This window comes from Triturus cristatus, chromosome 7 (genome assembly GCF_964204655.1).
Source record: "Triturus cristatus chromosome 7, aTriCri1.1, whole genome shotgun sequence".
Lineage (NCBI taxonomy): Eukaryota > Metazoa > Chordata > Amphibia > Caudata > Salamandridae > Triturus > Triturus cristatus.
In genome coordinates, this window is record NC_140590.1 from 492,604,449 (window position 1) to 492,627,873 (window position 23,425).

Genomic DNA, 23,425 nt, shown 5'->3' on the forward strand with positions numbered 1-23,425 from the left:
GAGTCGGACAGAGGGACACACTTCCATAGTGAGATCATGAAATTGCTCTGTGCTGCCTTGAATGTGGATCAGAGATTGCATTGCAGTTATCGACCAGAGGCTTCTGGGATTGTGGAACAACATTTTGACCTTTGCAGAACTGCAGCTTGTCTAACTTGACTGCTGCATATGGTTCTCTCTACCTCCAATGTTTAAATTGTGATATTACAAATTGTCACACTTTTATGCCTGTAGCTTTGAGTGGACTGATCTGTAGTTTGTGGATGCTGCATAAAAGGAGATGTTGGTATTACAGCACTTCAGCACTGAGTCTCAAAAGAAGAAAATCTGAAATGCTCCTTTCCTTGGTTTGAGTCTGCCAATGTTGAGCTCTGCAGACTAGAAGCATAGATCTTTTTACTTGTTCATCAACAGATTGATCCCATGCATATCCCTGGGACCATAAAACCTTTTTTCTTTCCTCTCAAAGATAGATGCTGCCCTACAATCCACCTCATGCTCAGTTCGAACTCTCCTGCTGCAGTTGCCCCACTATATTCACTACAGGGCTAGGTGCTGAGCTATCTAACCTTTTACACAGTTGACTCCGAACGACTGAGCGGGTTCAGACTTCTGCAGTCACTTCACCTGTGTGGTCTACAAAATAGAATGTTTAAGGCATGTTTAAGGCATCTAGGTCTTTGGACCTCACCATGCCTGTATCCCCAGTGTTGGCTCAACATCCTCGGATACTGGGCCCTCCCACCACTCCGACCGCTGCCATGCCCTTTCCCGGTGGTTTGGCTGCTTCACTTTCGCAGTGCTCAACGGAGCCCCGTGACCTGATCTGAGCCTTGCCGTCGCGCAGCCCCAGACATCGCGACCTTTATCTGCGCTCTGCTGCCGTGCTACACCCACAATTGCTGGATCATGCCAGCCGGGACCTGGATGGCGTCACGCCGCCGAACAACCCCCATCACCGATGGTACTCGGACTACTCCATCTGTCTTGTTCGTCTATATCCCCGAAGGCCACCCTGTAAGATGGTGACGATGCGCCAATCTCAAGATGGCGACTTGCCGACAGCTTTCACTCTGCAAGATGGTGAACGCCGTGGCCCTACAGGGAGACCAGGGTGAGTGACCTCTCTCCCCCGCCCATCTGTCCTCCCCCACAACCCGATTCTACCTCAAAGTACCACAATGAGCTGGTGATGAATTAGACCCCCCCCCCACGAGTGCCTCCCTCCATGTTAGTTTTGACCCCCGAACAGCCCCCAACACCGATGATACGCGGGCTTCCTCTCCTGTCCTGATCGCCAACCCCACCAAAGCGCTGTTCCTGAAGATGCGACGATCCGCTAGTTATTTCACTCCTCTCCAGTGAGGTCAGGGGTTGCAAGTTTCCGTATTGGCTTCAGACCCATAGAATGACCTCTGGTTTCAGGGATCCCAGCGCTGCTTCCCTGGTCTTCTTATCCGGACTGGTTACAGCTATGGAGTATGGGCGTTGGTTTCATGAATCCCTGTGCTGTGTTCCCAGGTCAGCTCTGTGTGAATTCTTTAGACCTTGGAACAGTCCCTTCCTCCTCTCCACCCACAACTCATGTCCTGGGGGTAAGCTGAAAGACGAGGCGGACGACACTCTCCAGGAATACCGGGACCGGTGCTTTTTGATGGAGTTATGACGATGCCCCCGGGGCTGATTCCAAAACTGTTATGTACCTACTGCGGAGCCCGAGCAACCATGGCTGATCCTGTAACTATGTAACCTGTAACGCACTGATCCTTATGTAAAGCGCTCTGATACCTCCGGGTCTAGCCAGCGCTATATAAAACTTTATAAATAAATAAATGGGACTTTGAAGGCTCGGATGGCCAAAGTGTGTTCTTCGATATCCCTGAAATGGCCTGATGCACTACCCTTGGTCCTCATGAGCCTTCGTTCCTGATAGGAGAACGGGGTTGTCACCTCACGAGAACCTGATGGGGAGGGCAATGCGATTACCAACGATACCTGCTACTGCTTTGATTAACATCACAGATGACTTAATTCTAGACTACTGTAAGGGACTGGCTGACGTAGTCCTTTCTGTGTCCCAGAAGGTGCAAGCAGCAACTGTTCCAGCCGCAAGTGGCCTGTGCCACGACCTGTGCCCGGGAGACTGGGTGCTTGTCTGCAAGCATGTGAGGAAAAGTTGCCTGGATGTTCGTTGGCATGGCCCGTACCAGGTAATTCTGGTCACGAACACAGCAATGAAGTGTGGGGGACTGCCGAACTGGGTGCATGCCTCCCATACCCGCAGAGTTCCAGCACCCTTGGAAGATACAGCCCCTCTCATGAATGAAAATCCAGCTGAGGTGGCAGGGCCATCTGAGAGGGCAAGCCAAGCTGTGAGGGTTGCTGATGCAGTTGGTTGTGCACTAGATCGAGCTGAAAGGGGTTGTGCAAATCAAAGCCCCGAATTTGACTCAGACGGAGAAAGCGTTGTGGGTGGAGTAGAGTCAAATTCTGCTGAAGGAAGAAGTAGTGCACAGGGTACCCAAAGGGAGAGCAGAGGTGCCGCAGGAACAGAAGAGGTTTGGCCTGTGAGTCAGAGATGGCTGAACCTGAGGTTTGGCACCTGAAAGAGATCTTGCCCCAGTTTCTGAAATTTCTGACTCTGAACAGAGTGACGAAGAACAAGTTCGAGGTGGTTTGAGAAGGTCCAGGAGGAGAAGAGTGCCGTGTCAAAGGTACGCCTCACCAGAGTGGACATACGCTGTCAGGAGCGTTGAGCTCAGGGAGGCTGAGGTCCTTGACGCTGGTCAGCGATTCTCCGAACTTGAAGGTGGATGTGTTGCTGTTGGTTCCAGGGGTGGAGATCGAAGGAATACTGACTCTTACTATTCCGAATCCACCACTTCTGAGCAAGATTCGTGAGCTGATCCTGGAGACGTTGGTCTTTCCAACCTTTGGTTATGTACCACCGCATCAAGAAATAGTGGTGCTTCGTCTTGAACTTTTGCAGCGTGTTTTAGAGATCTTGGGAGCTGATCTTATTTTGGACTGAAGGTGAACTTTCTTGTACATAAAAGTCTAAGAGAAGATAACCTAGGCCCGAGTGGAAGAAGAATAAAATTAGGGACTTTCCGTCGAGACGACGAAAGAGGGCTAGGGAAGTCTTTTTGTGGACTGTGTAAATAGGGAACTGAAAGTGCAGGGGGGATTTCCAGCTCTTGAAGTATCGTTCGAACTGGTTGACAAGTGATATCTGGAGGGAAAAGAGACTCTTAATTGTCGCTTAACCCAAGAACTTTGAGAACTCTGTAAAGATGGTAGATGCTGGAAATACTCACCGTAGGTCTAAATTAGTGATAGTTACACTCATAGGGTTAGTAATAGTTTCAATAGCCATAATAGTTATAGCCTTGTATATCGTTTCACATGAGCAGGAAGCGGAGGTACAGGAAACCCCTACGCCTACCACTTCTAGCCAAAAGGAGGTCACTATAGGAGCTAAAAGAGCTTTACCAATCAAAGAGAGTCATAGACATGTCTAGAAGTGATTTTAAGCTTAATGCTTATGCGAAGTTGTTGTACGAGTATGTTGATGCGATGGATGCGAAAGACTGTTATGTGTGCATGCAGTTACCTTCTTCAGTAGATAAGGGTATTAGATATCATAACCTTCCACTAACATATGGAATTTCTTGTAGTCTGTTGCTTAGTATCGTTTATGAAAGAGGTCAGTTTGAGTATTTCTTTTCCAATTACGATGCAGTACTTCCTGAGGTTCCAGCTTACAAGCATTTGAATAAATATGATTATTATAAATCGTAGGACAGACTCCGGAAGTATTTCATACCATCTTTGGAACTGGATACGACTTATGCTCATCGTCATAATTTGACTTGTTCATTGTCAAATACAGAGAAGAAGTTTATAGGTCAAGTAGAAGATAGATATAGAAAACTAACTGAAACACGAAATACAGGAGATAGTCCAGTAGATTGGACCGATGAGGAAAGATTACACAGATCTAAGGGGAGTTATGGACCCATAGCATTGGACCAGGTGCAAAAGGGGAAGTTGTGTGTGAGACGTCCTCAGACCTCCTATGAAAAGGTTTTGGTAGGACAAAGTACGCGTGACCATGTTTTTACTATAGAAGATTCAGCTAAGAACTTTTTGCAAGGCTCGGTGCAGGTGATGCCAACTGTTTATTATGTGTGCGAAAGGAATGCCTATGTGAGGTTGCCTGCGAATTGGTATGGTACATGTTATTTGGCCATTATCTATCCGAAAATCTATCATGCAGAAGATCTGGAGCTTTTGGAGACTGGACATCATTCTAAAGTGAGAAGAGCTGCGAGTGCAGGGGCAGTAATTGGTGATGTCTTTGGAGCAATAATACCGAGTTTGGGCGTGGTTTTGAATGATGTGAAGATCAGAAGGCTGGCGACGGTGGTTGATGAGTTGTCAATGAATACAGCAAGGTCTTTGATATTTGTGGATGGAGAGATGTTATCAATAAGGACGATGGTTTTGCAGAACCGCCTTGCTTTAGATGTGTTATTAGCAAAAGAGGGCGGAGTCTGTAAATTATTGAAGGTTCAGGAATGTTGTACGTATATTCCAGACAATAGCAAGGATCTGGAGACATATATAGACAACATTACCACGATTCACCAAGAGATTGAGTATCTGACGGAAGAAGGTTTGTGGGAAAAGATTGGTAAGGGATTTGGTGGTGTGGGAAATTGGTTTGCGAATTTGGGGAAAGGGTTCCTTGGGTTTGTGCTAAAACCCCTTATCATTGTTGTGGTTTGTGTGATTTGTTTGTGGGCATTCATCAGAGCTTATAAGTGGTACAGAGGAAACCAAATTGAAAAAGCTCTCAGAGCGAGTGAAATGCGAATGGCCAGACTGCAGGACAGTCAATATCAGAATATTAAGAATATGGAGAGTTTCCGACGGGGAGGATGGCGACAAGTACTGTTTAGGTCGGTTCTTTCTCCAAGGGAATTGGTTGTGTGATGGTGTGATGACATTTGTCATCAAAGGGGGGAACTGATAGAGCGCCACACTGTTCTGAAATTTGTAGGGGTGCATCATATTCACTGTTAGTCCGCACCCACATATTATTCGAATTAGTTTCGAGGTGCCATAGAAATTATATTACTAGAATCGTTTAACATAGAGATGATTAGAAATGTAACCATTCTTTTCATAAAGAATAATGTCGTAGATCACTGCGAATGTATTTAGTAAATGCATAATGTTTGATTTTATGTAATGCAACGTGTTAGGTTAAACGTGTGTCATGCTGAAGTTGCACGTGTAGTCTGCTTATTCACGTATAAAAGAATAATGAACTAACGCTTAACGTGTGACTTAGTAATGTGTTTAACAGTGTAAAGGCCTGATTGCATATACGTTTAAAGAGAAAGGCCTGTTCATTCTTATGTTAGCTAACGTTGTAGGCCGAAAATGATTTTCCTTGGTAAAGGCTTTGAGGTTTCAGGAGGATGGAAAATCTTAGGGAAGTGAATAGTTTTTCGTTCCCATGTTTCTGTTGCAGGCGCAAGGACATTTAGCTCGTTAGAGAGACTAGGTCTTTGTTTTAGGAGTTAGGATGGTACGAGAAGCCAACAGGGGAGTACATTGGAATTTACAGATGATACTTTCGGCGGAGAAGGGGCCTGGGACTCAAGGTCAAGCTAACCGTCGTTGGATGGAGTACAAGTTTCTCTGGAAAAGTACTGGGAGAAGACTTGGCTGAAGAGGTGTGCCGAAGGGCGTGTTCTATGTTTTGGGGATTTTGTATTAGGGACAGTGCCCCGAGGGTTGAGCAGTGGAGGTTTAGATGGGAAGTTAGATGGAGCATCTTAGAATGAGCTCTGACTAAGTGAATGTACTTCTGAGGAAGTCTTCACTTCTGACACCTTTTTATTCTCTTACCTGGGAAGGGAAATGCTAAGTAGGGTCGTCACCTTAGAGATAGAGTAGGGACAGATTAACTGTTATCTTTTTAGGCTAATGATTCTTAATGTAGACATTGGATTAAACATTGCATTTCTTATGCTCCTGGAACTTGTCATTCTTTTCGTTCTGAGTCGTATGAGACTCTTACGTAGACTTGCATTTGTTTTAGTGCCCATTTATCTTCTACACCCTGTGCTAAGGTGTCTGTATGTGTGCAGTTATTTTTAGTTGTAATAAAATCCTATCAATTTTAGATTCTGAGTCAGTGGTCCTTTTTGAAATAAGATTTAATTTTGTTGATTATGTATCGAAAGTTGAATTTTCTCCCCTCTACACTATTTAGCAGATAAAAAAGATCCTGGCGACCTGAGAGGATTCTTGGAGAGAACCAGGTAGGCAAGAATCCGGCCCTATCACTGCCAAGATCCTAGAAATAGGGAAGAGAGGGCAGGGGCTGTGAGAGGGGGCTGAGCCAACATTGCTATCCAGCCTTCCACCCCAGTTTAGGTCCTAGGTTGCTTGTTTCCGGTCCAGGGAGGACCTGGCTTGGCAGTTCGGGCTGGATTGTTCCCGTGAGGCACAGGGTCAAGACTGATTTGCATATGGCCAGGTCTAAACTGGGGTGGCATGGTGAGCAAAAGAATGATGGATTTAACCCAGATCTCTTGACTGGGGGTTTATGTTTTGATTTGTTCTGCATTCCGTCCATCAATTGTGTGTCTTCCCAGTTTAAGGACCCTGACCTAGAATTTCATAATGACCCAGGGAACAGGATATCTCTGCCCACTTCTCCTAGCAAACCATTAGTGTTTACGAATACTGATACAGAGTCAGCCCTATGTCTGGTTCAAGCAGGGAAAGCTCCCGGGATGGATTGCATCCCGGCAGACCTTTTTAAATCAGATCTCCAACTCTGGATTCCCTACATAACTCAGATTGCAAACGCCATAGCAAGGGGGGCTAGTATCCCAGAGTCTTGGAAAGGGGCGGAAATCATTCCCATTTTTAAAAAGGGGGACCGTTCGGTCCCGGGGAATTATCGCCCTATTAGCCTCATCAACTCTGTGCAGAAAATTTTTGCTAGAATGGTCCTTGCTAGAGTTCAAGGGTGGATGGAGATGGAGAACATTCTCTCCCCACTACAGGCTGGCTTTAGATCAGGTACCAGCACCATCGACCAGGTCTTCAGATTTACTCTGATTTACTGGAAGGTGGTGCTGTTGGGCGGAGGATCCATTTATGCTGCCTTTGTGGACCTTAAGTCCGCTTTTGATCTTGTGCCTAGGGCAAAACTGTGGGCAGTCTTGGGTAATTTAGGGATGCCGTTGGATCTCCTTGAACTTATTATTAGATTGCATGAGGGCAACTTTGCCAGGGTGAGGTGGGGAGCCCAAGGACAGGTGACAAATAGTTTCCCCGTAACGCGAGGTGTTCGCCAGGGGTGCGTTCTGGCACCCACCCTTTTTTTATTGTTTATTGATCAGATGGTGAAGTTTTTTGATAACACCCCGACTGATGCTCCTATATTGGGTGGGACAAGATTCCCTATGCTCATCTTTGCAGATGATACTTTACTCCTCTCAAAGACACGAAGGGGGCTGCAAATAGCAATAAATAGGTTTGAGGAGATTTGTCAAGTTAATAATCTGCAAATTAATGTGAGCAAGACCAAATTTATGGTCTTAACGAAAAATCGCCCCATTAAAAGCCACATTAGTTTGAATGGCGTAAGTCTTGAACAAGTGGAACTTATGACCTACCTTGGAGTAACCTTAGACAATCGCCTACGTTGGAAACCCCAGGTTGAAGCCCTTAAATTAAGATTTGCCCGCCTCTCGGGCTGTCTAATCCAGGAGCAAAAAATGTCCTTAACTAAACGGGTTACACCTGTACTTAAGAACTATGAGGCCAAAATTAGCTCTGCCATTTTGTATGGGGCTGACTTGTGGAGGTATATGGATTTAACCCCCTTGGTAAAAGTCCAGAACAAATTTATGTGCAAACTGGTAGGACTCCCCCAATCCACACCGATTAAACCCCTCTTATTAGATATGGGCTGTAAGCCCATTAATGAAATGGCGCGATATCGGTTAGTCGCACTGTGGAGACGGCTCTGGACGTCGCCGGATCTCAGTCTTTTTGCCAGCGAATTGGCGGAAGTTAGATCATCTCTGGGCTCTGCGAATATACCATGGCTACGTGAGGTGAAACTAATTTTGGAAGATATGGGTCTTAGTCAACTCTGGGTTTCCCCAGGTTCTAATGTATTCCCCCCTAAACAAGATTTTAAAGCACTTTATTGGGCTTCTGCCAGATCCCTTTCTGTTGCACGGTCAGGTGCTGCTACCCTAACAGGTAGATTTTTGGTATTTAAAACCGATTCCTCTTTGGAAAACTATTGGGACACTATTACTAAGAGTCTGGATAAAAAATTATACCATCAGTTTAGAGTTGGGTCCCTACCTGTAAGGTCTTTTTCTAGGAATTGGTCTGGTCCAAATGAATTTTGTCCTTGGTGTAGTGACCACAAGGAGAGTGTGGGGCACTTCTTTTTTGCATGCCCTGCCTATCATGCCCCTAGGCATAGATGGATTAGGCCCATCTGTCAAATGCTGAAATTGAGAAGGAGCTCAGAGGCCTTGTGGACTCTGCAAACCAATACCTCGGAGACTGTGGTAGTAGGTGTTGCAAAGTTCCTTGGGTGGGCTTGGGTCATTAGAGCCAGACATTTCCAGGTAGCCTGATTGTTTTGTTTTGTCGTAATATAAGGGTTCTTCATATATCAAGTCTATAATATTTTGTTTAATGTTTTTTTTAAATGCTGAATATAGGCGGTTTTTAATGTTTTAATGCAATGTAATGTATGTATATATTATTGTCCTTGTGTGTACCGTCTTTTATGATATTAAGTCGAAATAAAGACATATGAAACCTGTGTGTCTTGTGCTTTCTCGCCCTAAGTGTGCCAGGTATGCCCAGACGTGGGTCCTGGGCTCACTGTGCCATTGGAATCAAGCTATCCTGGCGGAAGAGGGGTGAAACCCCGAAACAGGTCCTAGGATGCTTGTTTCTGGTCCAGAGAGGACCTGGCTTGGCAGTTCAGGCTGAACTGTACTGGTCTAAACTGGGGTGGCATGGTGATCAAAAGAATGATGGATTTAACCCAGATCTCTTGAAAGGGTGAATGTTTTGATTTGTTCTGCATTCCGTCCATCAATTGTGTGTCTTTTGTTTTTCTTAAATAGACATTTTTATTGGTTTGGTGTTTTTGCAGAACACATCAAGGCTTAAGCAGCCCCTTAATGCAATCACAAAAAAACAGAAACACAGGAGAACCCCCCGCCCCCCCCCAGCCGCCCCTGGTGGGTAGCAGAATCCTGATCAGAAGACATCCATTGCACTATTCAGTCAATTTTGCTTACGCCTGTGCTCACAATAGCCCTTGCTCCAAGAGTCTGGTTGGTTTCCAAATTCATGAATCTCAAGGATCTCTAAGATTAACATCTGTGTCAATAGGTACTCCATTAGACAACATCAGGTGTGTTCATATGTATAGCCCAAGTCATGGAGGTACCATGTGAATTTGTTCATCACTGATAGTGCCATAGGTTCTGCCCACTCATGGTTTGTTGGTACTACAGCTGATTTCCACTTCAAGGCTATCAGCTGTTTACCTAGAGAATCATGTTAGTGCCTATTCTCTAGTCAGTTTCAATAAAATGCTGATATTCCATGGCCTATGCAATAAGTTTATGGTAATGCCCAGCTGCATTGGTTATCTCAGTGGCTAAGGAGTTTCTTCCAGAAGATTTGAAGGAGGAAACAGGATCACCACACATGTGCTTCATCTCCCACTTGTCTCTGAAGCTTAATTGGAGGGTCCTTGACATATTTTCTTATTCCGTATATGATCAGCATCGCTCTGTTTGGAAGTGCTAATCAGCATATGGGCTCAGAGTCACATCAGTAATTTCAATCTGCATGAATTCCCACCCCTGATATGCTTGGAGAGACATGAATCACCTCGTCCACTTTTGCTTAGGGAATTTACCTTGGCATCAAAGCTTTATTTCCTTTTCTGGGTCCATATGTTGATAAGTACTTATAAGGAGTGCTACTTAAGTTCACTAGAAGACTCTCAGATTCACTGTTATGATTTATACCTGTTGTTTTCCTTAGTAATCGATTCTTGTCTGTACACCCTCCTCTGAGGAGGATGAACCTTTGTATACTGTATGTTTGAAGAGATGTTCTTTAAAAGAAATAAAACCAGTTTGAAGAAAACTATGGGGCATATTCTCAAGGACTTATCGCCGAGTTAGCGGCACTTTATCTCAGCCAAAGTGGCGATAGATTTGTCGCCCTATTCACAAGCTGGTGCTAACAGCCGATATCGCCAGTTTTCCTGCGCTAGCAACCGAAAAAACATTGCCACAGATGACACCGGCATCTAACGCTAATGAGATGCAGAGTAGGGGTTGCCGTGCAAAAATTCACGAGAACACCACTTCGCAATATTCTCAACGACCAGCCAGATCGGCGATAAGATCCCAAAACAGGCGATAGGGCACGTTAGCGGCAGGGATTTAACACCTGCACTTACATGGTGTTAAGTCAGACGACAACCTACACCATAAAAGGGAGCCCAGCCCAAAGCTACATCTGAAGAACAACATGCGGCACCAGTTGTGTCCTGTGTTCTGTTGTGAAAGTGATCCAGTCTGTACCACATTGTTGTCAATGTTGAGGTGCTCTTATTCTTATGTGTGTGTGCTGCATTGTGGGTGAGTCGCCCCTGCAGCTCTGATTTGGCTGCCCCTTATCCCTTTCAGGTGGTGTGCCTTTGACTTCTGTGCTTCTACAGTGCTGAGATGTAGCGGACTTGGGTGAAATGGGCTCTTTGTGAGGTTGTGACTCTTGGGCATGGTTTGTCCGCAGATATGTTGTTGACGTCAGGGGTTGTTTGTGCACGTGGATGTGTCAGAGTGTGACCTGCTACTTTCCGAATGTGGTCCACACTCAGCCACCTCAGAGTCGTGGCGTGCATAATGTCATGATGATTGGACTGCAGACATGCTAATCGTCATGTAGTGTCACTTGCATTGTCAGTGTGGCTCACATATATGCATCTTTGCTGGGTTTCGCACGTGTGCATCTGTTGGTGGTGAGATTGGTGATGTGTGGGGTGGGACCCCTTTGGGGACATGGGGTACGGGGGCCTACTTGGTGTTTGTATGTGTGCTGCAGTGTGCCAAGGGGATCAGGGACATGATTCAGAGTCATTGTGGGTGTGCAGTGTGCTCTACTTAATTTGTGCATGTGTGCCATTGTGCCCATCTACCCCCGTCCCTCAGTCCCTGGCCGGTACTCACCCTGTTGATGTTGTGTCATGTCATGTAGAGCAGTGTCCGGATCCCCAACTCCTGGCACCGTATCCCGACTGATGACTGTGGCCACCCTTTTCTCCATGTCAACCAGCTCCTGGTGTGCAGGTGGACCCCCACCTCCAATCAGCGTTACTGCTTTCATGTTGGCATCAAGTTTCTTCTTGGTTTTGCCCTTCACATCATTCCAGCGCCTCTTGACCTCTTCCATTGTCCTCCTCAACGCTGCAACTGCATTCACATGGTCCAAGATAGTCTGCCATATTTGTGTCTTTGTTGCCAATGATACGTTGGAGGTGATGAACAGTTGTTGGTAGTGTTCTATCACCTCCGTAACAATGATCCTGTTTTCCTGTGTACTGAACCGCTTCTTCCTCTTCCTCTTCTCCTTGGCCTTTCCCGACCCCGATGTTCCTTGCTGGTCGTCTGTGGGGCTTGTGGGGTTCACTTTCTCCTCTGCACTCGGTCTGGGTGCATCCATTGTGCTACGCAGTTTATTTTTTTTGCCTTTTTTTCTGCCTTTATAGTGCATTTTCCCGTATGACGCGTAGAAATTGCATGCCTGTCGCTAGTTATCGCTGATTTTTGTATCGCGTTTTGGGGCGTCGCAACTTTTTTCACTTTCGTGTTTCGCATTTTTTCAGCATCGTATTAATTTTAACGCGGTCATTTGGCTCGTTATCGTGAGACTATCGCATGGTGCCGCCGGGTTGAGAATAAAACGTTAACACGGTGTTATTTTGTCACGTTAGACTGCGATGTGCGAAGATGCGTTAAGCTAATTTTGCGATAATTATCACACGTTCTTGAGAATATCCCATTAGATGTCTTAACTAGTCTCATTTAATAAGTGCTACGTTTCATGGCTACCAACTGGCCCCAGCTGTGTGTGACATCTTCAGCCTGCACCAGGTGTGTGTGACATCTTCAGCCTGCACCAGATGTGTGTGACATCATTCAGCCTGCAGCACTTTGCATGCTGGGAATCTTGATCTCAGACGTAGAATTTTACAAGTAGAACTGCAAGCCCCAGAATGACACATGAAGTTGAATCAAACGCATGGATATGCTGAAGGTGTCACGCGTGCAAAGGGCCACTTGGCGGCTGTGGCTTTCCGCCAGTCCTCGCTTTTCCCCCAAGAGCAGCAAACATTGAGACTTATTTTTGTTTTAATCAAAAGTATGAGCCTATCAATCCCGTTATGCTGAGTCTGAGTGGCTGAAAAAAACAGGACTGAGTGAAAGTCAGCCTTAAAGCATGGAGTCAGCTGACAGCCTTGTAAATAGTTTTTTAATTATGCATTTTGACTCATCACATTTTGTGTAGTTTAGATGCAGGCCCTGCCGTTGTGCTACATTTCTGCACCAATCCACTTAAAGAATCTAAAAACGTTTTCTAAAAAACCGTAAACAAAATTTCTAAATAGGGGGATCAGCAACAATCAGAATACAGCGATTTAACATCTGTGATAGCCTACGTACGTCCAAAGAGGGGTATCATTGGTCGTCTGATCAAGGGTGTTGCCGCCATACTTATATAAACTCATGTAACCGCTATGATTCTATAAGAAGCCAGTGTGCTCCAATAAATACCGCACTAGATTAAGCATCTGAGAATTACAGCCCTACGCATAACACGCCTCTCCTGTTCTGCAAGATTTTTTGGGGTGGATGAAGGCGCTGTCTTTATTGATGATTCATCCGGCTCTTGACTAATGCAAAACCGTCCGCCTATGATTCCAGACTTCTAATGGAAGCCTGAAAGAAAAGGGGCGTCGAGAGTCTGTTGTCTGCCCCCGCTTCTGGCAGGTTCTAACGAGGGGTCAGGGTTGAATCAAATAATAACCCACTATAAACATGTCAGGGAGAACAGCGCGGAACCCCAAACACACAAACCGGTTGAACGACATTCACTTTTGGTAGGGCTGCTTGCTCTCTGTTCGCGTCACTCCTCCTATTGTGCAATAAGGCGATGAGGCGCGCGTCTGCCAATCATACGTACGCCCCAATGTTATAAAACCTGTGCCTTCCATGGCCCTGGCTGCAGGCGCGTTCACTTTTGACCGGACTCGCGCGCAGCAGGTGCACCGCCGTTGTGGGATTCAGATAGAGCGATTTATCCACCTATCACTGCGGCACACTGGAGAGGGCAGGTGAGGTCTGCAGCGAACGCGACAGCAGCGTTATTCATTTTCATGTATAGCGCTTTTGGTATAGTTATCTAAGCGCTTAACGAGGGGCGCAATAGTTCTCACCCAATGAGGTTGATACTCGTTTGAACATCTCTGAAGGATGAGAGGCAGAGTGAACCTTAGCCGTAATCAAACTCTCAAACTCAGGGATTAGGATGGTGCTGTGAAGCGCACATGGCATCGCTTCAAGAGAACAGCTGCAGAGATAAGTTCATGGTGGACAATAGACTAAAACTAGCCAGTGAGCACGAACATCTGGCTATTACACAAACAAGTAAAAATCTCTGAATCCCTAAACGCCCAAAACAATTTCAGTCGGCACAATGCATCATATTGGCACACATAGTGGATTTGTGGCATAATTCCGGATGCTAACGAGGTCTATTGTTTTAAGCTGTCTGTTGTCTAACGCCAATTTGGACAATATAAATACTTAACAGTGGGCTTTGGGCTGGGCTGGAGCATAACGTATTTTGATTGACGGACAAGTGTCCTTCCAGCGCTTACATTCCGTAAACAACTTGTTGGGAATTTCCTTCCGCCCTCCAGCTAGTGCATGTTTTCTCTCTCTCTCTCTCTCTCTCTCTCTCTCTGTCTCTCTTTCTCTCTCTCTCTCTCTCTCTCTCTCGCCTGGTACCCACTGAAATCCCTGAGCTGTGCTCACTGCCTTTCACCTCCAGACCCTGCATTGTTTCCCCCAAGCATCGTCTTTTTGTTGTTGTTTTGTTTGTCTTGTGTTTACACCCGAACCCCCAGCCAGCATCTGCATTGTCCCCCCTCCCCCGCCGCCGTCATCGGTGTTGGTAACACTACCATCAGACCATTGCTGCCCCAACTCGCCCCCCACCTCCTCATTTCCTTTTTTACATTGTATTTTTAATTTTTGGAGGGCCCACCAGCTGCATTTCGTTGATTAACCACTGCATTTTAAAGACAATTTCACTTTATCGTATTTGTTATATTTTAAATTTACCACTCCAACATAGCTGTACGCTTCGTGGACCCATAAATAAAATTAAAAAAACAAAATGACCACCTCTTCATAACACATGTGTGTGCTTTGGCCACCGTATCATCATGACACACACACACTTCCATGGCGATGCATGCACATATATATGTAAGCCTCATTGCTCGTTTTTTTGGTAGAGGGGTGTGTGATGCTGTTTTGTAATTGGTCTACTGCATTTTCCGATTGTTTCAGATTTCTCACCCGTTGCCCATAAATCAAGCTAGAAGGCCAATTATGTACTTGAAGGCGCTTTGCCAATGTGTGCCAACCAAGCACATAATTGAAACTGGAGCATTCAAGCATCTTAATCTATCCAAGTGTATATCAGGGATATCCAACAGGTTCAAGCGTAACCTGAAGCCTCTAGTTTTTTAAATTTATTTTTTAACTTTACAGTTCTTTTCTAAAAACCAGTACCATTATCTAACTTAAAAAATGCTTATAAATTCGCATCTGTACTCACAGACGTTGTTGGGAGATTGCACATCTACAGAATAGTTTAAAACACGTCATGATGACCTTCGATGTAAGTTTTGTTTTATTACTTTAGGTGCCCCTGACTCTCAGGTAATGATGTTATTTATTGCAAAGGTGGTCCTGGGCGGACGAAGGAGCTAGAGCCACCCACTTCCCCAAGCTCCACCTCCCCCAGCAACCCAGAGTCTAACTCACTGCATTGTAGGCGCAATGGAGCGTTTCACGGCTCAACGAAGAAACAAATGGAAAAAGAGAAATTATCCCTCCCTCTTCCAAGCAGTGCAGCTCTGCGCTACCCCTCTCTCTCTTACTTTTTCTTTCTTTCTTTCAATGCAGCAAAAAAGAGCTTCTGCCGCTGAAGAGGATACTGCCTCCCCACCTTCAGGAGCAAAAAAGGCTCATCCAGTGGCGCAACTAAACTTGAGGGCGTCCCCCTGCAAAGTGCATGGAGGTGGCCCTCCTCGCTTTGGACCCAATCAGGAGCTCACAGGCCCGTCCGTGAACAGTGCCAGAGGGGGCCCCCAGGAGCTCAGGCCCCACCTCGCACCGTGGGGGCTACGGGGCTATTGTTACACCACTGGGTTCAACCACTAAACAATGACTATCAAAACTGGGAGTTCTGAAAAGAAGGACATTCCAGACAACAAAAATAACGTCAGGAGTCAAAAAACATATTCCGTAAGTAAGACCGTCAATTTCTGAACTTGGCATATGCTCATTTACACTCCCCTTATTCTTTCTTATGCACCTTCAAGATTAATGGTGCTTCTAGATCTTGCCATTCATTCCCCTATAACTTAGGAAAACAGTGGTTGGAGCTGTGGTCCTGTCCAGAGTCGACTATTGTAACGCCCTGTACCTAGGGGTTGACAAGGGACAGATCACAAAACTTCAATCACTTCAGAATGCAGCGGCCCGGGTTCTGCTTGGGTTACCTAAACACCACCCCACGTCAGCGGTGATCAAGCAGCTACATTGGCTCCCAGTCCGTCAGAGAGTGAACTTTAAAGCCCTGTGCTTATCGCATAAGGCCATATATGGAGGAGGGGCTATGGACGTTCAAACCCTGTTTTCTGTATATCAGCCCCAACGCTGTCTTAGGTTAGCCAACACAGGATTGCTATGTGTTCCTAGAATAAAAAGAGCTAGATGGGGAGGAAAGGGTTTCTCTTACCAAGCATCCGTCTTATGGAACACTCTTCCCGTGACTGTCAGGTTAGAATCCAATAGGGCCTTATTCAGGAAACTGATAAAAACTTGGCTCTTTACAAAGCCTCAAGATCCATCAGCAGCCGGCATCATACTCACCCAGCACCAAGACGCCTCGGCAAAAGTGCGCTTTATAAGCTCTTCACTCAGTCAGTCAGTCAGACCTCAAAGCTCTTACTGCCAGACCACCACTGTCCGGTAAAATATTTTTGGGCAATCCAGTAAGTCATCTATAGGACAGTAAGCCACAGCCATGCCCCTTAACAGTCCTTAGGGGCACTGGAAATTTCTACAGACCACTTGTGTTATCCCAGAAAGTTTCCCAGCAGTCTCTACTAGCCACCAAATACCTCTTCTAGCCCCCATGCAAACCCTCTTGGGCCGTAGGGAGGTTTCCCAGATATCTATCAAGGTTCTTCTACAGTTACCTCAGGGAGGCCCCCACTCACCCCAGCAGGATCTCTTTGCTCCTCTAGCCCCTTCAGGGTCTTTCAGCACCTGCTGTCCCACATTAAAGGCAGAAGGACCTCAGGCTAGCTGCTTGAGCACCACCTGATAGGCCACACTCTTGTATTACTGGGTATATGTGGGCCTCATGCCTCTTTCTGTTCATCTGGGGGCAGGAGAATTCTGAGACTCGGTGTAGACTTTGTGCCTGTTTGGAATGCATGGGGGTGGGTTTAAAGTAGCTGCTCTTGTGCTAGTTGGAATGGGGCCCATGTTTAATTGTTACTGTGCAATACTGGATGTGGAGTTGCATTATTGTGCCTTTTGGTAGAGGGTCTGTGCTTTGCTTCCATCGTGCCCCTATGTGTCTTTGGATTCAATTCTGTTCTCCATTGCTCATGTGCTTGCTTGCCATGGAATCGTGACATTTTAAACTCTAAAATCTCACAATCCGAACCTTCATTTTGCAAATATGATGGTGTTATGAAGGCTTGCTGTGTCATGCAGGTATTTTACACACCTATTGTGTGAGGTTTTCTTCATGGGTGCCCATGACACAATTGACTCTGAAATGGTGAATTTGTCTTGTTACCTTTGTATGAGTGTATGTCCTCTCTGTTTATTATTAGGTGGAATTATGTTGTAATTATCTCAATCAACCCATCCGTAGATTTGTAGAGCTCTTCTTGTCACTTGTGAGGCTACCCAGGCTCGGGCAGGGTCCATTTGATTTATTGCATAGCCAGGTCTTCAGGGACTTTTAGAACTTTGGTAGAGATGAAAGGGTAGCTCATTCCATGTCTTCGCTGTTAGGTAGGAGAAGGAGCAACCTCCGCATCTATTATGTTGGATGCGGGGGTGAGGGTTAAAGAAAGGAAAGTGGAGGAGAGGTGTCTGGTGAGCTGATGGAAATTCAAGCAGTGGTTCAAGTACGCGGGACCACCACTCTGTAGGGCCTTGTATGCATGGGTCAGTAGCTTAAACTGGCATGTTACCTGTACAGGGAGCCAGAGGAGTTCACTGAGGTAGGCGGTGATGTGGGTTCATCTAGGGAGATCCAGGACAAGTCTTGCTCCGGCGCTGTGTGTGGTCTGTAGTCGTCAAAGATGAGCTGCGATCCCTGTGTAGAGAGAGTTGCCATAGTCTAATTGGCTCTTGATGAGGGCCTGGGTGATGGTGCATCTTGAGCTTTCAGATATCCATTTGACTATCTTATGAAGCATGCAGAGGATGAAGAAGCTGGAGGAGGAGACGGATTTGAACTGAGTCATGTTTAGCTTGTTGTCCAGAATGATGCCTAGGTTTCTAGCATGGTCAATGGGGATAGGAGTAGGTCCGAGTTCTGAGGGCCACTAGGATGTGTCCCATGGGGAGCTTTTGTTTACGAAGATCAGAACCCCTGCCATGCCCGTGTTGAGCTTCAGGCAGTTGTCCTTGATCCAGCTGGCTACGAATGTCATGCAGGTGTTGAAGATGGTCTTGCTGTTGGTGGTGTCTTCAGAGAGAGAGGATGAGTTGTGTGTCGTCTGCTTAGGATATGATGTTGAGTCTGTGGGTTTCCTCGTGTCTTAATGAGTGATGAAACATTGATGTCTTTATACTGAAGGATGCACCACTTTTCGGTTGATTGTGGCCAGCTAAAAGCCAGGGGCTTTTGGGTGAACTTATAAACGATAGTGCAGTATATTATGTGTTAGGCTGTAATCTGGAATTTGGCAAAAGGAACATCTTTTGTATATTTGCTTCTGTTGTCATATTATGGGTGTAGTAGAACCTCTGTTTCAGATTTCAAGTTGCGCATGTCAGGACTGAGATGTTCAGCCACTTTCATAATTTTAGTTCAAGTCTATTTACATTGTGGTATTCACAGTTTTACTTCCATTATTATTACAGTCTGGGATAGCGACTCTTACTTTCATATTCTTGGATTGATAATAAAATTGGGTGCATCTGACAAATTGAAACAACATTTTCAAGGCAATAGTATATGTGAACGTAAGCATCAGTCTTGAAAGTTCCATGCAGAATTACCGAGATAGGTGCGTTTCCCATTCTAGTTCTGTAAGGAGGGTATGCACAAAACATCTAGCCAGATCAACAGCAAATTTGACACAAACAAAGAGGCCACTTCCTCCACCATGTTTTTTTTATTCTTTGTAGATCTATTTAGCAATTTTTCTGAGTGACTTGACTTGCCTGGTTTGAGAAAGCGTAGGGATTTTGACTCAGTAAAGTCGTAGAGTTACATAGTGAAAAGTTGTACATTTCACTGCGTCAGTTCTACGTGGCTTATAACGGGGGAAAGCATACCCTGCATACATTATACCTGGCGCAGGTACAATGTGACGCAGGCATGTACAAACTGACGCATTGGGCCCAATGAGTCAGTTTGTAAATATGGAGCATTGTGGAGCACAGATTGTGCTGCCGCTGCGTAAAAATAACTCTGCGGCGGTGCTAGCTCCTTGAAAATATGCCCCTGAGAGTCACATCCAAATTCACAGGTCAGCAACCCAACCCCCACAGTACCAGTCAACATGCTGTGAAAATGAATCTGCTGCAGCCATGAGATGGGTGATGTGGGGACACTCTAACCAGGGCCGTATTAAGACCTTTAGAGGCCTTAAGCACTTAAAAGAGTTTGGTGTCCCATTTAGATCTAATTTAAAATATTAACAATATTAAACCGTAAAATAAAATACAAAATTAGAAATGAAACAAAACTTATGGTAAGGTGGAAAAGAATGTTTATTTTTGTATACTTCCACATTATTTATATTTGAAAAGTTTTCTCCTCCGTTTTCTAATTGCAGCATTTGTAGTTTTGCACCATATGGTCCATAGTAAATCCAGCAATGGAAAATGTGTGTGGTGTCCCCCTTCCCTTGATGCCCGAAGCACGTCCTTATTTTGCTTAATGGTTAATCCAGCCCTGACCCTACCTCTGGGGAAGCATGGGGCATTCCCCCAAAGTGGTAAATTATGACCTTTTCATTCAAAAATAGGGTTTCACTTGACCACAGGACTCACTAATTCGGCTTATGGCTCATAAGCTAACATGCAATTGTTTGACTCTCTACCACGCATTCAGCTAAATGACATTAGCATAATTGTCTTTCACCTTGCGCCCCCGCAAGCTTTGCCGCAAACAATTCTGTCACTTGGGTGCTCATGGGAGCTGAGAGCTAGGATTCTGGGCCTAGGGCATCGCCATGCCTTATGCCCCGCATATGCTGGGGACATAGTTTATGGCACACGGTGTAGTTAATGTTGGCAAAGTTCACCTTTGCTAATGCAGGAAAGAGTTACTAAACTTTAACACCCCAAGCTATTGCTCCTAACCTCACACATGATATCACAGATGACATCACCAATGACATGACTGATTCCATCTACTTTTCACTGTTTGCCGTTTTTACTGATACCCTAAAAAATCTTCGTGAGGACATTTGAAAGCTATCAAGGAACTTCAGGTTCAAGTACCCATGTAATGTCCAAAGGGACAGCTGTTCACTATCAGTAAATCTGTATCCTTTTGATTTTGTGTGATTCTTGAGAGGACATTTGAGTCTTTCAATAAAACTGCAGTCTTTTGTTTATTTGTCTGATAACATAGCCGATTACTTTTACTATAAAGGCTATGGATATTTAGTTAAGATAACCCAGGAAAAGCATAAGAGGCAAAGCAACTTGTGAAGGTGGTAAGGCTGGAGGTGTGCACAAACACTAGGGCACAAGGTGCAACAATAAATCTGTGGGAAAATGGGCAGCAGGGCCGGACTGGGAACCGAAACCAGTCCTGGCAAACTGCTCGGACTGGGGGGAGGGCTGCGGCCAAGCTGATTGCTAGGGCCGGTTTTGGCCAATTTTGTTACAGGGGGCTGTATTGCCAGCCCTCAGTAACAAAAACAGCCCCCAGGGGCCCAAAACCGGCCCCCACCCTGGCGGCTCACCACGTAAACGCCCGGTGCCTGCTACGGCCAACCTGGCCCTGATGGGCAGTGAATGGAAACAAAGTATGAAAATAGTTGCTGAAGAAATATGCGCACATCATCCCCATCCTGATGGAACTCCATAAGCCCCCCTTGCTGGGGAGCATCATTTTCAAAACCAGCTGCATCATTTACAAAGCCATTTATCTTGCAGACAGGCTCCCCATCTCTGGTGGTTCTGGGCAACCTGCAGCCATGACACCAGCGTATCTATTGTTACCTCCCCAACACTGCTCCAGTTTAGGAAAGAGTGGAATTCACCTCTTTAAAGAAGATTACATCATAATGCATTATTCATCCGCAATCCGCACCTTCTTGTATTACTCATTGCTTCTCGTTGACCTTGTGCAGCGCTCCTCTGCCTTTTCTCAAGGTTCACACTATAGAAATACAATATGCAAATACATACACGCAAATGCCTGCTGGGAGTTGTCATTTTCTCCTATTAATAAGGTGCATGTTAGATGTAAATAGTGTCCCACACTGACGAGGCTTAGATTTGTTTTTCCTGGAGTTACTGAAGTTAATGGATGCAGATTGGTTGCAGTGGTTCCCAAACCTTTTCGACCCGCGGCTCCCTTGAACCATTGGCCATTGCCCATGGGTCCCCATCGTTACTTTTTTTGGAGGGTGGGGTGGATGTAAGCCTGGCCTCTGTAGTACTTTCATTTTTCTCCCTGAAAATAATTGGGATATATCTATTACAATCATATACGCAGGGTGTTTCATATTACTAAGGCGGTGCCTCATTATCGTTTGTTTCTTAGTTTTATACAACACAAACTAGACCTAAAGATTTCAGTATCAGAGCGCTTTACATGAGCACCAGTTTTATTACAGATGGACACGTTCATTTTTGTTAGGCACAGCGAGATTAAGTGATTTGCCCAAAATCACAGAATGTTGAGCGTCGTTACCGAGACTCAAACCCGGTTCCCCCGCTTCGAGGTTGACTGCTCTAGCCGTAAGGCTACATCCTCTCTCCAATAAAATCCTGGGGATTATTAAATATTCCTAGTTACACTTCTTTGCCCAACTTTTTTATCCCACTTACAGTGCTAGGTAGCACCCCTAAGCATGTAGGCCCCATTGCCAAAGTGTTTTTGCGCTTGAAGAATATTTGCATGCACTTCCATTTCTACCCATGTCATACGTGTCAACACACCTGCAGGGTGACTCACGATTTTTAAAACCACATAGTTTTATTTTTGCTGTATCCTCCCTAAAATTGCCTCGAAATCAATGCAAGTAAAATAAACTCCTCAGATTTATGTTTTTTAATGTCTCTCTTTCTAGCTTCCAAATGTTGGCACTACGCCGTATATGGTGTTGTACTTCCCTGTGCTCAAGGAGAGAGCAGGTCTGCCTGGAAATGTGTGTGTACTGAAAGATATGAGTACTGGAAGTACCTATGATCCAAGTACAAATGTTAATAATACTTAGTATGTTTAATAGACAGGACAACTGTACTTTCCTGATAACTTGCATTGGTGTAAAATGCATTTGGAAAAAACTGAAACTATTAACGAGTCTAACAAAATAAACCAAGCATCTTCCGCTTACTTTGGGAGAGTTGGAACATGGTGATCCAGTGAAATATGGAGGTCATCTCTGTCGACATGCCATCAATTAAGCACTACCTGGCACATGCATCAACAATGCCATTTGCGATTCCTTAATAGCGAACAATAAGGATTCGCTAATAAGGAATAGCAAAAGGCTATGCATGTAGAAATCGCTTACAAAATAGCGATTTCTAAACATTCCTTAATTGCTACTCGCAAATTGCGAGTCGCAATTAAGGAATACCTCCCCATTGATTCCTATGGGCCTAGAGGCCCATAGGAATGAATGGGAGGACTTTCTCAATTTGCTAATCTCAATTAGAGAATCGCAAATTGCTCATGCTATTTCAAGGGTGCCAGGGCGTCAAAAAGACGCCCTGTTGCACCCCTGAAATCTGCATATGAATACATCTTGCACACACACATGCCCCAAGGGCATGTGTGTGTGTAAAATGGAACTTTGAAAAATGCACTTTAGTGCATTTTTCAAAGTTTTTGCAAATTACCATGAAGTTCAACTTCATGGTAATTTGCTCCCCCTATTAGCGAAATCGCTAATTTTTAAACTTTCATGCATTGCATTTAAGGAATCTCAATTTGGGATTCCTTAAATGCAATCGCAATTTAAGGAATTGCTATTTAGAGATTCCTTAAATAGCAATTTTTGCATTTGGGATGATGCAAAAATACCGGTCGCAAAGGGGCAGATTCTGCTAATCTGCCCGTTTGCGAGCAGTTTTCTCGTTGATGCATGTGGCCCTACATTTACAGCTCTAGGCATGTCACTTACAAATCATCGAATCATGCATTTAAGTAAAATTAGCGTAACTGAAGCCAACAGACACATCAACATTAAATGCATTAAAGTGCTTGGTGCGCGGCTCCCCTAGCTATGTTTGAGGGCTCTCCTGGGAGCCACGGCACACTGTTTGGGAACCACTTGGTTAAGGTAAAGATGAACTAGAGAAGGTTGAGCCCTCTATGATGCTAAGGACTAGAGAAAGACGTTTTTTGTGAAATTAGTTCAAGTGAAAGTAAGGCCACTGCTTCCTTTCTTTAACTGGTATGCAACAAGAGAAGGAAGGGAGTTTTTGTCCTTCTTAACCACCCCCTCAAAGGAAGGGGAATCACCCAGTGGGACTACAAGTAGCAAACTACAAAGTCAGATCTGTCTGAACATGTTGTACCTGACGTGGAAACG

General features: G+C 45.1%; 1 protein-coding gene across 2 annotated transcripts in view; it reads left to right on the forward strand.

The window, feature by feature from the left end:
- Window positions 1-13,377: 13,377 nt before the first annotated feature.
- The window catches only part of RNF222 (ring finger protein 222), a 39,872-nt gene continuing 29,824 nt past the window's right edge, over window positions 13,378-23,425 (forward strand). The window contains exon 1 of one of the 2 annotated variants that reach the window (XM_085616847.1): window positions 13,378-13,483. The gene's annotated coding sequence lies outside the window, so the exon portion shown is untranslated. Of the gene's footprint in view, window positions 13,484-15,368; window positions 15,690-23,425 lie in introns of those variants that run through there. The other variant, XM_085616848.1, reaches the window with a different exon arrangement.